Source organism: Astatotilapia calliptera, chromosome 10, assembly GCF_900246225.1.
Source record: "Astatotilapia calliptera chromosome 10, fAstCal1.2, whole genome shotgun sequence".
Classification (NCBI taxonomy): Eukaryota; Metazoa; Chordata; class Actinopteri; order Cichliformes; family Cichlidae; genus Astatotilapia; species Astatotilapia calliptera.
Genome location: NC_039311.1, coordinates 14472769 through 14488683, shown reverse-complemented (window position 1 = coordinate 14488683; position 15915 = coordinate 14472769). Strand labels below are relative to the sequence as shown.

Below are 15915 nucleotides of genomic sequence, written 5' to 3'. Positions count from 1 at the left end.
ATTTACGGTCGTAGTCATGCTGTTGCTTTGCCCTTATTTTTCTTCACAATCTGCCAATTTGTCTTGCTGGGAAAGCTCTTAGAGACACAGGCCTGAAGAGAAAAAACTGTGTTTTTACTGCACCTTTAGATTTAAGTGTGATAAATATGAGCAGATATGGGCCTTTGGCTTGAACAACACTCAGGCAGAACAACCAATTTAAGGTATCTATCTACCTGCTGCAACACTATGTAGGCCATACATACTGGGTGCGTGTCAGCCAAGCATTAGTTTCCCCTTGTCTCAGTAGAACAGGGCCTGTAACAGATGACATTTTCACAAACCAGCAAGCCAGGTAATTAGGTAACTAACTACGTAACACTAGCTACAAGCATAAACATGGTACTCTTCACAGTACCCTCATTAAGCAAATGTAAATGTACTGTAGGCGTAGTAGGGATAAAATCCATGCACATCTGCTTGCTACACTGCTGTAACTGTAATGCCATTTGAAATGCTTTCCTCTGAGATGCAATTTGCTTGGGTTCCCACAGCAAAAAAAATGTGATTTAAATGACAAGACGGCAGGCATCTTCCAGCTTATTCGCTTACATGCAGCAAATGAGCCTGCATCACTGTCTCTGTCCAACCAGGCGGGATCAGAGCAACACCTTCATCGCACACTTAGGTGGAGGTTGGGTCGTGGCTATGAGAAGCTCAGCTCAGGCAAGACTCACTAACATCATTAGACAGATTTTTGTCCTGACATATCTTCTGTCAACATTCAGTTCTTCTACTTATATTTCAGTTTTCAGGGGAAAAAAAGAAATTACATACAAGATTGTTTCAGAAGAGAACCATTTGTCTGAAGCTTTATTTTATAAAAAAGATTCCAATTTTCTGCTCGCCACCCACTCCACTCAGTTTGAGCATACAATGACATGACTGATGTGTGTGGACGAGCAAAGAATGGCGTAGAGCGCCATTTAGTCAGACGCTGTCAATCTCACACAGGTAAGCTACAGTACAAATGAGTGGGAAAATCTTTCAGTTTATTCTGATGGATGTTTTTGATATTCCTGTGATAGTTTAATCTTTCACTGTTCAGGCATTTTAGAAAAATGGCTCATGTCTGAATGGTTGTTGAGAGCAAATTCAGCCCCATGTTAAAATAATGTGAGGGTGTGCATTAGTGAGGATGTGTTTGGATATCTGTGAACTATATAATTTATTTTACCCCATTTTACTAGAGATACACCAATCCACCAGCTAGGGACCAGAATCAGATGACTGGCTGGCCAGTCAACTTCGTGTATGTCACCTTTAATGCATGTGCAACACGAATGCAGACAAATAGTTGCAGCACACTCATAGCCCACATGCTAACATGTTACTGGCTAGAAAGCGCCCAACTGTGAGTTAAGGCACATGGGGGACCATCATGAAAAACTCCTTTACCTAATTGCACACTTAAATAACACTCACCAAGCTGAAATGGACATTTTAAAGATACTAAAAAAGCTAGCTAGGTCTGAGCTAGCTAGCTAGAGTTACCACATGCCACTAGGCTTGGTATGAGCAAAGGATCAACCCTGTTATAAGGAAAGATGATAGGAAAAGATAAGTGTTGATGTTCTGGGGAAGTTATAAACATATTGGAAAATAATACGAGTAACTGATGCTTGTTTTGTTATCTTATAAAAATCTATTGCAACTGCTTTTGTTTTATGGGGGAAAATGTTTCAGGTAAAGATGGGTGTACAGCAATTAATGACTTGTACCTCTTACCAGTAGCAGAGCACTTAATTTTCAGTCAGAGCAGTATGGGGGAAACTGTTTTATCATTTGTTTTATTAACAAAAAATATTGAATAATGAAAAAATATGATTTTGCTTGGTTTTGCTGGTAGCTATAGTACTCAGAAAGAAATCGGCAGTGCCAAAAATCTGCAGGTCCCACTTAAAAACAATTGACATCAACCAAGACAATTGCAGTTAATGCATCTCTACATTTCACTCTTCTGAATAGTACTAGCTGTTCACACAATCACAAGGTAAGTTGTAGCCTACTAATACTAATACTATACAAGCACTGATAATAAAGGGCAGCACCATGAATTTGTATATAAAGTTAATTAAATGATTGCCTTGTTGATTAACATTTTCACATGCAAAAAAATCAAATCCAATCAAAATACTGAAAGCGTTCCATCGGTTTTCACCAGTGTGCTGTAGCTCATACAGGGCTAACAAAGGATAACATCTCATTGGGAGATACCAGAGGTTTCTAAAAAGCTGAACTTTAATTCAATCTGCACAAAAATACACTGATCCAAAAGCAGTGAAGATAAAATACACTGTCAGTGAGCTAACAGATACAGTGCCGATATCAAAGATCATTGAAGTCCTTACTGTGCAACTTTATGAATTCCCCCATCTTTCAGAGTGCCTCTTCAAGACTCTGGATATGCAAATACTCTTAAACACAACCCTCATGAAAGCAACCCCAGAGATCTTTATTATAAATGACGGACCTTCCCTCTCAACTCTCAAGGAAGAATTAATTTGCCGTTGAGATTCGGTCCTCTAGTAGAGCACTGTGTAGCAATGTAGGTTCTGTAACTTAGCTCCTCATAAAGACGCTTCCTAAAATATATGCACAAAAAATTTAATGAGACAGCAAAGGCCCTCCTGTGCTTCAGTGACATTACCAGGAGCCATCATTCAGCACTGTACTTGCTTGTGGAGCTCACCCATTTATACAGCATACTACTAATGATGAAAATGTTTGCCCTTGAAATCTCAGTTAATAAGCAGCTATGCTATGACATCCATGATTAGATCATCCAGTGCTGTCACATCTCATCCTGAGAATGATGCCACCAGACAAAATGGAGAGTGGGAGCAAGAAAAGATCCTATTCACTGATTCTTTCCTTCACACACAAGACACACAAGACACAGACACACACACACACACTCCTCTCTCCTCTTCACCAGCAATGCAACAGAACAACCTGGGTTAATCTTGGGTAACAGCTTCTTGGCCAGGATCAGAAAGCTCCACTAAAACCCAATGAATGTTGACACTGATACAGCATGGAGCCTCCTCATACAGGTAGGACGCAAGAGACAAACTCCTTTATAGAAGCAGCCGCTTCAGGCAAGGATAAGATTGATTTTGCAATGCAGCATTAGATGAGATTTCCGATGCATACTATAACAAATTAGCATGAATCTGTTCCCCATGAGAGACGCCCGAAGACACAGATTGAATTGAAATAAATGACTGTCCCAGTGTTTACCACACCATCCCCGACGCTGCAGTCCGCTGGTCATCTGAGTGTGACAGGCCTGGTTCAGGCACAGCAGAGATCAGCGTGATGGATGGACAGTCAGGCAGCTGATCAATTGCCTCCACATAAATCTGTCATCCACCTTAATGTGAGATGATAAGGAAGGAGAAACGAAAGCTTGCAAGACTTTGCTCTTTTAACCCCAAGTGTTACAATGCAATTTACTATGGCTGGCCAGGTTTCCTGCTCTTATTTTTCCCCATACATAAGCTTCCTTTCATCGTGAGTGCTCACATTCCTTCTAAGCCAGAGTCCTGTGGATATTAGCTTGAAAAGATTAATGCCTTTGCTGGTGAGAGTAATGTCTGGTATGAAAGAGAAAGATTCATTGAGCAATCTGAAACTAAGACAGTATAAGACCTCCGTAGCCCCGTCAGACATCTCTGGCAACAGATCTGATGCAAGTTCAATCAAAACATTTCAGTTTGCCTTACTGTAGCATCCCCCACTGACCCAAACCCCCCACCCACCCCCTTTTTTTCAGTTCCAACATTATGGGCTGACTCACTGATGAAGATAATGTGTATTACTGTACCAGACTGACAGTCAGCCAAGGTGAATGTCTGACCTTCCACATGTCATCACTGTTTTAGTGGAAGAAACAGGCTTCTGCGCACACTTATTTAAAGATGGCACTGATGTACTGTAAAAGAAGCTAACCCAGTGCTCTCATGAATAATGCATTGGATCCAGTCTGTTGTTGGACCTTTGATTTATTTTTTTCTTTGACATTCATTACTAAAGCATTTAGGAATGCAAAACCAGATATGAGGCTCGCCAAAGTAAAAGATCACACAAGTTTAGAATATATCAATATGCAGAAATGTGATGATATTCTAGGAATTACTGGCTCTTTTTAATAAATAAAGATCCACAGTTTGGGGACACTGAACTGTAAATATTTCAGAATTAGGAAAACAGAGACACCTCTAATAATATTACGGTGTGCCTGCTAAGTTGCCAAACAATGGGTTAGATAGAAAATGCAGATTTGAAATGATACAGTAACTGGAGCACAGAGAGTAGTTTCTGTTCTTTGCTCCAGATTTCAGCAGGATCTTGTTGCATTGCTGTTTTCTGAGCACCGTAACTGCATAATGTACTGACAGGGTGATATTGTGTTTTATATCTCAAAGGGCACTGATTATGCTGCCTGGGCACATTTTGGGTAACAGTGCAGTTCCCTTTTCTCATGTTGTCACACGGTAGCAACGATGGACGAGCTGAAATAAATTTGCAATGTATTGCAACACTCCTGAACATGCAGAAGACACCTGAATGGAGCAGAATAACAATCCTGCTTTCTTCACCTACTGGCTCATGTATCCTAAGTTTAACAGTAAATGCTTATTATAAATATCACCTTTAGGGTTTTTTTTTATATGCACTCCAAGAACTCATTATTCTTTATGCTATTTTCATTTGGAATTACTACGGTGCCATGCAAAGTTAAACTGTGAGATTATGAACACTTACTTCGCTTCTGTTTTCCTCTGCTATTACTGCAATACAATAGCCTCTTAATCAAGGCCAGAGGCTGATTGGAGACTGTGGTGTCAACCTTAGGAGCCCATTAATTACAAAAAAAAGTTGTGTGCACCATAGAGTGGTGGTGGAGGGAATGGGGGGGGGGGGGGGGGGTAGGGGGGAGTACTGTTGTACAGGAACATCGTCTTTTATGCAGCAGAAAATGTACCAATACTCCTGAAACAAAGTGTCAAAATGTGCCGCTAGTTCCAGAGACTGTCTAGACTTCATAACTGATAACATCACAAGTTTGAGGTTTCCTCATTCTTCTCCCCGAGCTGTTATTCCACCCCCCCAAAACAGCACATAAGCATTTTACATTTCGTTATTTGTTGCACAGCCAAAAAAAAAAAAAAAAAAAACTAATTTCAGTCTCACAGCGTTTCATTAATGAGAACTAACGGAAAGAAATACCTAGCAAATGTCATTCCTTCTTCATAATGGCTGCACCGTCGTGCTAAAATATGATCTGGTGCAATTTTTTTGTCATGCACATATTTAATGAATTACAGCTGAGCTTTTCAGAAAACATTTCTGTCACGGCGCCTCCCAGTATGACAGGCCCTGGTGTACCAACCTTTGCTGATTCCTGAGTAGCATTCTGCTTACAGAAAATTACAGACCACCTTCCGCTCCATTCCACCTACTGTACCACCTGCGGTGAAAATAACGGGCAATTTCACTGTCAATTATTTCACAGATATATAACAAGACCAATCAAGCTTTCTAAATCAGTTGCCGCCACATATGAAGATTATTATTTTACTTTTCAAAATTTCAGTGTCCATATCTGGACTAATACTGTCTTACAGCCTTACAGCTACCCTTTAAAACAAGTGGCACAATGACCCAGATTGCAACTTAACCAACAGCGCTGTTGGTTTCCCAACTCTGACTATAGGACTGCTGGCTGTATGACTTGTATTGTGCGTAGGATTTCAGTTGTTTAAGTATTTTGTTTCAGTCATTTGAGCAAAGTTCATTAAATATAATGTGCAAATAATGAAATAACCCCAACTCCCCAAAGGTGTAGCGAGACAAAGATCTCAACTGTGACCTTTTTTTGTCTTCACCATCCAGGGACATAATCCCTGTTTGGCTGCGCAGCTGGCATGCAACTGAGTCACGCGTCAGCCCTGATTAGAAGCAGCAGTGGTCCGCGGGCCCCGTTCCTCTGCCAGAGCCAGAAGTGGAAAAGGCCAGGGCCACCACTTTCAGTCTGTGGATGTGACCTTGATGGGGTATGATAGAGAGGAAGCGACACGATTCGCAATGCCGCACAATATCTGTAAACTTCCACTTCCCCAGTATGCACGCTGAAGCTATTGAGCTGTGACACACGCACACACACCATGTCAACTCTGCCCTGTTGTTATTTCAAGCAGTCTCCTCCTTCACGTCACCCAGTCATCCATCTCTCTTTGCATATTGGCTGGTGCTTTAGGCACGACATCTTAATTCTAAATTTCCTTTTCATACTTAGCAGGCACCATGCTAATGTAAAAAATTCAAATAAGTGCAGCTTTAACAGATAATGGCTCAAATACATTCCAGCATTAAGCTTAATGTGAAGTAATGTGGATGCAGCTTAATACTATTAACAGCTATAAAATAATTTCTGATATTATTTTCAATTGAATTAATACTGGTTGTATTATGTGGGTAACAGCAGCTGTGACGTCAATTAAAAAAAAAACAACAAAAAAAAACTAACTCTCTGTCCAAACCCTTAAGTCTCACTGGAAGCAGCAATGGAGACAGATGTCTTGTGAGCCAGATTATAGCAACAAGAGTTGGGAAAAGATGACACCGAAGGCATAAAAAATACTAAATGATGAGCAAAATATTGCCAGTGGCATACTCTGTGTCAAAACAGAGCTGATAACTTATAAAAATAAACACAGGAAATTTGCTGCAAGCTGCACATACAAAAGATGAAAAAGGGAAATTAAAATAGAAAACAAAAAGGCAAGACTGTGACACACCCTGCTGTTGCAATGCTGCCTGGAAATATTATCATAAAAAAATACCCAACACACACACACTATATACACAAAAAGTCATGCTCTGCATTGCATAAGTCCATTGTTCAGGTTTGGAGCATTGCAAGCCTTGGTTGTTGTCAACACAGCTCTCATTTAAGAAAACCAAGTGCCTTACTAAAGAATAAAATAGCATTTAAATGAGTCTGTCAGCCAAAGCAGCAGGGATTTAAGAGTGTTGATGAGAAAATGTGCAATCTGAGATGCAACACTTGTGCGCTGTCCACAACAGAGGTGCTAAAAGATTGCATGCAACGATAGTCAAGCACAGGTGGTTACTTATTTTAAGTGAAAAGCATTTTTCATGCAGCTACCTGAGTTGTAAATACCTAGATTTTAGAGAACCAAGTAACAAAATGGATTGGATTACAGGTGGAGTAGAATTTGCAAAGCAAATTGGTTTCCAGGGTGAAGGGAGGGCAGCAGCACTCCTGTGAAATGTGCAGCAGCAGCGTAGCTCAGAATCTTGGGCACCTCCCCTCTTTTTTTTTTGATAAATTAATCTAATTACTGGGGCTAATATCCAGCTGTGACCTAGACTCGTTACCATTTTAAGCGACAGCACTGAAGACACTCAAAAAGAAAGAAAAAAAGAAAGATGATGTAATTAAACTGAATTACAAGACTAAGAATCTGAACTACACCAATTTACGCAATCCAGTGAACAATAGCAGATGATTAACTAGTGTCTGTTTCTGTTCATTCACATTCATCCAAGTAATAGATGCAGCGTGGTATGTTAGTGGTGATGATTTGCTGTCAATTGTGTAAAGGGGAGGAAAAAATAAATACATTTTTGAAAACAAGCTCCAAATTGAACCACAGCACCTCATCAGCGGCCAACGCTTCTTAATTGGTGCTACATAACCTGCTGCGTGGAAGCTGCAGATTCCTGTGGGAGCATAAATAGGCCTAGTGGGCTACAGGTTTGAGCAACTACTCTCATCACACAAATATATATATCAAAAACATATCAATAATCATAATTTCCAGTGCACAACTTTCTCAGGTTTTAAAGATAATATTAAAGTGAAGCTGCTGAGGATGCAAAGGATGTGACAACTGTTTTACTCCACTGTTCCCTCCCTCTCTCTCTCTCCCTCTCTGTGTCTGCCTGTCTCTCCTTCTCCTATCTTTAAACTGGCCAGTCCTCTGGCACAGAACATGAAATCCCTCTCAATAATAAATAGGCTACCTCGAGCATTTCGGAGACAAGGGCCCTGCGTGCTGCATGACTCAAAGACCACCTTAACTTCACTTTTTTATATAAAAAATTAATACCTAGCCATCCCGGCATGTGGCATCTGACGAAATGAAACAATGGCTTGTGCGTGTGTGTGTGCGTGTGTGTGTGTGTTGTGCAGCCTGTATTCAAAGGAAAAGCCCCCGCTGTATGTGCTGTAGCCTAACCACAGGGCATGTCTGCCGGCACGCAATTAAGCGACCTCAACCGCAACCGTGTTGAATTTGGAAACCATACCTCTCCTCCACCCTCCCTCAACTGACTGTAAACACGGATACAAAAAAGCAAAGCGTTAGAGAGAGAAGGGAAAAGGCGGCTTGGTTTTTAAATATGATTATCTCTCGTTGCTTTAAGTGAAATCTCCAAAAGAAACCTCAGGAGAAGTGTCCATAATTGGTGAGCAGCAGCAGCAGCCTATCGCCCCCCCCCCCCCCCCACAAGAATTGAAATGCAAACAATTCTGGACCACTGACATTGAAAAACAAAATAAAAATAATAAAAATAAAAACACACAGACACTGATACAGCGCGGCTTATCTTGTAGCTTTCTACTGCAGCACGCTTTAAAGCCAATTATCGCCGTCCATAAGGTCGTTTCTGTGTAGGAGGTGTGCGGTGTCATTTAGCCTACCTGTGCATCATCCAGCGATCCGACACATGGATACAGGGAGGGTTTGATTATTCCAGCCAGGCAAAAGACAGGGAGAGAGAAGAGAGGATGAGGAAGAGGAGGAGGGGGGAAAGGGGGAAAAAAAATCCTAAATTGAGCAGAGATGAATGCGGCAGATGAATAAGCGACCTCTGTCTTCAGAAAGGATATTCTTATCTTCAAATGTTGCTGTGTCGATGGAGGCAGGCGGGCAGGGAAGCCCAGAGCTTCTCTGTACAAACAAAGATGCTTTCTCTCCTCCGCCGCACCGAGGGCAGCAGCAGCAGCGGCAGCAGAGCCGTCATTCCCCCGACACTTGATGGTAATAGTTTGGTAGGTAGCTTATATGGGTTGAGGGCGCGGTCAGCTGCTGTTGACCAATCCCGCTTCCCATCAAACTATAACAGCAGCGTTGCCATGGAGGATTAAACGGCGTTTAACCACAGAAATGTAACCTGCAATATTTAAGCAGGTAAACTGGAATTTCCATCACGAGTATCATATTAAGTGGGATATCTCAACATAGGAGTGCCATCCTATTTTTAAGGAGGCGGTTCAAATGTTCAACCAGATCCTGCCTTAGGTCTCTTCGTGTTGCCAGAGTGTCCTTGAGCAAGACAGATGATCGGATTGTGGTCACCCCCCCCCCCCCCCCCCCGCCCCCACATCACCACTAAAACTAGTCCCCTTGCTCCATTCTAGGGTCCACAGCTCCATGTGTGCCTTAATGAGCAGCTTACTCATCCAGTTGCCATCTTTGTTTGACATCATGTAACAAAACACACCGTGGTGTCATTCCTACATTAGCAGCCTCCCTCCACGTTCACCTCCCCCCCACCAACTATTTAAAGCACGAAAACTTCCATGGCTCTGAGGGAAAGTTTTTTGTTTTTGTTTTTTATAAAAAAGACTGTCCAAAGTTAACAGTGACACCAGTGTGCAGGCTGGGGTGTAATATTTCAAGCTGCTATCATCCCTGTAAGTGAGCGAGTATGGATGTGAGCTTTATTTACACTGTAATTCTTAGTTCTGCTCAAATCACATTAAATTAATGGCAGGAAAGAGAAGAAAGAGCGGGAAAAGTAAAAAAAAAACAATAGTTTTAACTTTTGAAGTTGATTTTTGTGTAAAATGATATGAAAAAGGTAGTAGAGTACATTTAATGCACAAAAGCAAGTCAGCTTGCTTTATATAAGGAACACAGACACACAGACACACACAAGCAGACAACAGAGATAAACTGCAAAGACTTCACACAGGGTTATATAAGTCTTCTGGTGGAGAAAATCAAAATTTAACCTCATTATGTTGGAGTGAGCTGTACATTTTCTGGATGATACTTCAAGCTCCTTTGTTTAATCATGCTGCTTTTCCATGCTGGAATTGGATTCAGAGAAACTGAGGACATTTGGATTTGTGCAGAAAGAAAAAAGTGAGGTCACGTATCAGTTTTCTATAACTGCTGATTCTGTATTCACTATCCTACATCAGGTCTATGCAGCATGCTGTGAAGTGTAGAATATTTGACTTATTGGTGATGGTTGACTCACCCATTTAAAACTCTAAAAGCCTGTTAAGGTGAGCCAGTATGGGACTAAGCCTTCCTTGTGAGACAGATAAAATCAAAGCAATCTTGAGTCTGAGGATGACAAATGAATAATGAATGTGCTGAAATGTTTTTACCTGTGAAACAATTCAGTCCAACTGAGTAAAAACGGGGTTGAATATTTTTACGGTCACATTTGCTGCTAAAATCAACAATATAGCAACGTTCATGATTTAACACAGAGGGAAATTCAGCAATGCATACATACATATATATAGCCATGTTATGTCCTTATTATTCACTAGCTTGTACACCTTTAGCAGCAAGAACTTTGAGAACTTGAGATAATGGTTTTTGTATGAGTTTATCAGTCTCTCACATCATTGTGGAGGGATTTTGGCCCACTTTTCTTTACAGCATTGCTTTATTGCATTGAGGTTTGCAGGGTTTTCTTTATGAACAGCTCTCCCGAGGACCAGAGCACGTTAGTCGGGTAGAGGTCTGGACTTTGACTCGGCCATTTCGACACCTTGATTCTTTTCTTTTTCAGACATTCTGTTGTAGATTTGCAGCCGTGGGATCGATTGCACAGATGGATACTGTGGTATACGAAAGAGTTCATGGTCAACTTAATGACATCAAGCTGCCCATGGTCCTGTGTCTGCAAAACAAGTCTAAATCACATTTTTTCATAAGTCTTGTGGTTTCTTCAGATGCAACTTTGCAAACCTAAGTCATGCTAATGCTGCCATGTTTGTTTCAGAGAGAAGACGTTTTCTCCTGGCAGCACTTCCAAGCAAGTCATATTTGGTTGGTTTTTTTTGCAGTTTCTCTGAACATTATTCAGTCTAACCTTGAGGTTAATTTGCTGGGCGGCCCAATCCTGGGAAGATTGGCAACTGTCTTGAATGTTTTCCATGTGTGAAAAATCTTTTTTTCATACTGTAGATTGAAGAATTTAAAGTTGTTTGGAAATTCTCTTATAACCCTTCCTAGAATTCTGGACAGCAACAACTAATTCCCTTCTTGGCATCGTGTTAACAAACACCTGAATACTCCAGACCAAAAATCTGCCTCAATATATATATATATATATATATATATATATATATATATCCCCAAAAAACTAATGGAAATGTTAATGAAAGTAGTATGGAATTCAACAAATGCAACTAAATCTGAATTGAAAGTGTGTCCACTTGTCACCACAACTCATCTGCCTGCCAGTCACATAGTAAAGATGGTGCATTGCAGTCCAAACAATGTCCTCATCAGACGTCTAATTATTTCAAACCCGTATTTAAAAGGCAAAGTTCACTTGCTTTTTGGAGGTGAAATGTCTGCAGATCACTGGCTGATTTTGCATGTACATGGCACAGCAGCTGACAAAAACATCCCCTTCTTGTCATCGTCTTATCTTACCTTTAACATCTCTCCTCAGCTTTTTGGACCCTGGATATGCCTCCCCCCCCCTTTCTTTGAGCACTGCAGGGACTTTTCTTGGCAGTTATAATATATGCTTTGAGTTGCTACTTTGAGTTTAATGGCAAGGCTGAAGACATGTTGCTTCTACAGCAGGATATATAGAAGGTCTTATTTTCTTTATTACACTAAATCTTATTTCTGTGTTATCATTACGCTTTTATCCCCCCTTCCCCTGTTTTTGGGATATAATCAGCATCTGACCAATAGAAACCTTTATTGTGAATGTCTGTGGTATTTTAGTCTGCACAACACCTTACCAGACAGCAGTGTATATTTTAGTGACCAGTCAACGGCAATTATTGATTTTTGTTCTGGTCTAAGGCAGAGTGAAGCTCTGCGGCCTCGATGAGGAAATGGAGGTGCGCATCTCTTGTGCAAAGAGCAACAACTGCAATAAAATATTGAACAACTTTCATAGGAGAAAGTCCTGAGGGTTTAAGAAAAGTATGCATATTACTGAACTTACTTTATGGGATTCAGCTGCAAAAGTTTATTTATTTATTTACATGTATTTTATTTGAAGAATGTTCATTCACCAGTGCAAAACATTCCTGTGGCTTGTGCCGTCCTTGTGATAGAGTCTGGAGCAGTTCAAATAAGCAGTAAATACTCAAAACAAGCCAGACACTCTACCATCATAAAAAGTGTGGGGCAAGTACAGTTAACAAGGATTCCTAGCAGGTAGTAAAGTAGCCAACCAATTAAAAGCTGCAGAGTATCTTAACTGCTTTGCAATAGTGCGTAATAGTCATTATGGATTAGAAGACATACTAATACATAATGAGCCATTATGCTGAATTAGTGCAGCAGGTCAAATTTGAAGTAATACCAATGTATAGCAGTATTCCTATTATCATAATGTTTGAACAACAGTATTATTACCAACTCGGCTCATTGCTTTGGAATTGTTATGGGATAATATGACACAGCAGATACAAAGACAGGAAATCAATAGGCCTTTTCACAGAGGACATTTTGACATGTCACAGTTGGAAAATTACAGGTGTGAATGATATAATTAATGATGGTTGAATTCTGTTTGGCAGCTTCATTTTCAGGGTCCTGGTGTGCTGGCACTTTGACTCACTGTTCAAGGCTTTATCAATTTATCAAAATCTGGACTTCCATGCCAAGAACAAAAACAGCTTATTTTATTTTATTTATTTATTTTTAGGTATTGAACAAGTAAAAAAAAAATTGTTATTAGATATAATATTATTTAGAATTATGAATTCCTAATGTTGCTGAAATATTTTGGGGGAATTTGTACAATTAATTTCTGCATAACAATGTGTGATTGTTGTCAAAACCAACAAAGACAACGACAGTTCTAAAAAAAAGATTTGAGAGGAAAAACTATACTCTAGAAATGGCGCAGACCATACTTATGTCAGTAACAATGCCTAAGATCAAGTTGACTGATTATATGGTGTCAAAACTGTAACTACAAGCTTCTACGTTCTTTCAGGCTGATAGCTATGCCAGCAAGTCAACTGTGTGTACCCAAGTGGGTCACAGTGGGACACACTAGGCTGCTATGCTAGTTAACCAGCATTAAATGTCAAAGTAAATTCAATTGAATTACATTTTATTTATATAATGCCAATCACAACAGCAAGGTGCTTTATATTGCAAGGTAAAGACCCTACAATGATAGAGAGATAACCACAACAATCAAACGACCTTTTAGCAAGCACTTGGTGACAGTGGGAAGGAAAACGCAGAATCAGGCTCAGTGAGGGGCAGCCATCTGAGGGCAAAAGAAATAATAACAGGAATAACAAAATAAATAATGACAATTCAAGTGGAAGTTACATTAATTAATCGTCTCTCCCAAAATTTAAGGCTAGGCTGTGGCTCAGGTGGTGGAGTGGGTTGTATGCTATTTGCAAGGTTGGTGGGTCGATCCCTAATTCCTTGAGCTGAAGTATCCTCAGGCAAAAAGTTGCCCTTTATGCTCCTTTTTGATCAACAAACTGATACTGCATCCCCGATGTGTGCGTGTGGGTGAATGAATGTTGTAAAGCACTTAGGCATGAATAAAAGTGCGTGACTGGGTGAATGAGACTTGTAGTAGGAAGTCCTTTAAGTGCTCAACTGAGTAGAAAAGTGCTATATAAGTACCCGCGTGTTTACCATCTTCTTTCTTTTTCGCACTCCCAACTCTTCTTTATTTCCACTGAGTGGCTTTTGTTGTTGTTATTAGGTGTGTTTAAACAGAATCATGCACGCCACTTGCAAAGAGAGCGAGTGGAGTAAGATGGAGCCCCTTTAGGGAAATCAGGTCTTACGTGATATCATTCCACACTTTGCACATTGCAGCTTCAGTAGTTTAAAGTTTGTCAGCCCTTGGGGGCACCCCACTGGCCTGGGACCCCCAAGCAGTTGTCTGCCTTGCCTGGTGGCAAGCAACACTTCTGATTATTCTACATGATCAAACATTCGCTCAGTTTGAGAAAGGGTGGAGCTTTACCGAAATATACGTGACCAGGGTGCCAAGTGGAGTTCCTGCCAGGTGACTGAAGGCGCTGTCTGTCAGGTAGCGTGTACATGCTCGCACATTCCCGGTAAAGAAGTTCAAAGAGATAAGGATTAATAACAAAACGTCTGGGTGTGAATCATGAGTGGGATTTTTCTAAAATCAACTTAATAAATTTTGATGCCGTTTGATAGCTTCATGAAACTCGATGAGGAAACTGAACCAGTCCTTCATTCATCAGTCAGCACTTTTCTATGTGTTGTGTCGAATATATATTTAATGGGCTGATATTGCTCACTCCTCATAACAGGTGCAGTTGCTGGTACTGCCAGGTCCCCTCTGCACTCACACTCACTCCACTGTGACATTTCCGGATTTACCACCAGATGACACTATTCCTTCCTTTCCGTCCCGGCGTCATGTTGACAAGTTCACGGATAAACAAGGATGGGGAGCGGGAGAGAAGAAAAAAAAAAGCATTTCACCTGAGTAAAACACTCAGCAACTTAATGTCCCCTATGAACCCGTTCTCTTGTGATTCATTGCCAGCAGTGCAAATCAGATGATTGGTGTTCCATTTTAACGGTGCACAACAGATATGCTCAGTGTGTATGCAATTAAACGTCTTTTCAGCCATCTGAGATAAAACTGCATTTCACACACGCACACATGCACACACACAAGCCCAAGTACTTATCTTGTCTGGCACTATTAGAAATCATTGCAGGAAGACTGGAGATAAACTATGTATGAAAATTAATTGAGCAAGTTCAGATTTTACAGTTTAGCAGAACATATTTGAAACTACGTAACTTAATTAAAGTTAATGCATTATAATAACAAAACACCAAGGCCTTCTAGGGATTGCTGGTTTGCAGTCTTGTGTGTGAAAAGCAATGTGCGCCAAGCAGTAGGTGTTGTCCTTAATTTTCGGTGAGATGTAAACAAAGATGCTCACTCTCACCAGGAAAAGAAGAGGAAACAGACTCAGTTCAACAGTCTGGATGTCAGTCTGTGAATGGAGCAAGAGCGTGAATAATGGAGAACTGCAGCCACATCAACATCAGGTTTTAAATTTAAACTTTTCAGGTGTTTGACTGCTGATTTGGGTGGCGGGAGTGTTGAATGCAGACAAGTGCAAAAACCATTCAAACAAACCCCAGAAAAAAGTAAACATTTTAACTGGAACATTGCAATGCCCCCTGCTACCCATTAATCATTCATTTTCTCATATCTGTGCGCTGAACTAATGCAGTCTCTGGTGAACTCGCCCATGCAAATCTTTAATACGAGATTCTGATAAATCTCGTATTAAAGGTTTGTGAAAATGAAAATTTTTTTTATTTTGCTTAAAAGGGGAGGAAGTCAGGCAAATATAGGAATATAAGAAAAATGAAAGGGGGAAAAAAAGGCATCTGTGTAAAATCTCGAATGTAAAAAGTTCCAGAGAAACACAAAGGCGCAAGACAGAGATTGCAACTGAAAATGTGGCACATCATTTCGTGTGAAAGCATTCAGGCATATTTATAACCGTGCAAAGAGAGGTTTTCTCTCATTGTCAGCTTAGACTTTTGAAAAATAAGGTGAGAAAACAAAAATCCCCAGGAGTTA

At 40.4% G+C, this 15915-nt stretch overlaps 1 protein-coding gene across 11 annotated transcripts in view; it reads right to left on the bottom strand.

Annotated features, from left to right (window-relative positions):
* LOC113031125 (neurexin-2-like) overlaps positions 1-9341 on the bottom strand; it is a 128164-nt gene extending 118823 nt beyond the window's left edge. For 4 of the 11 annotated variants that reach the window (XM_026183022.1, XM_026183027.1, XM_026183024.1 and 1 more), the window contains exon 1: positions 8777-9333. The gene's annotated coding sequence lies outside the window, so the exon portion shown is untranslated. Of the gene's footprint in view, positions 1-5437; positions 5508-8776 lie in introns of those variants that run through there. The other 7 variants (XM_026183025.1, XM_026183026.1, XM_026183033.1 and 4 more) reach the window with 3 other exon arrangements.
* Between the last annotated feature and the right edge of the window lie 6574 nt (positions 9342-15915).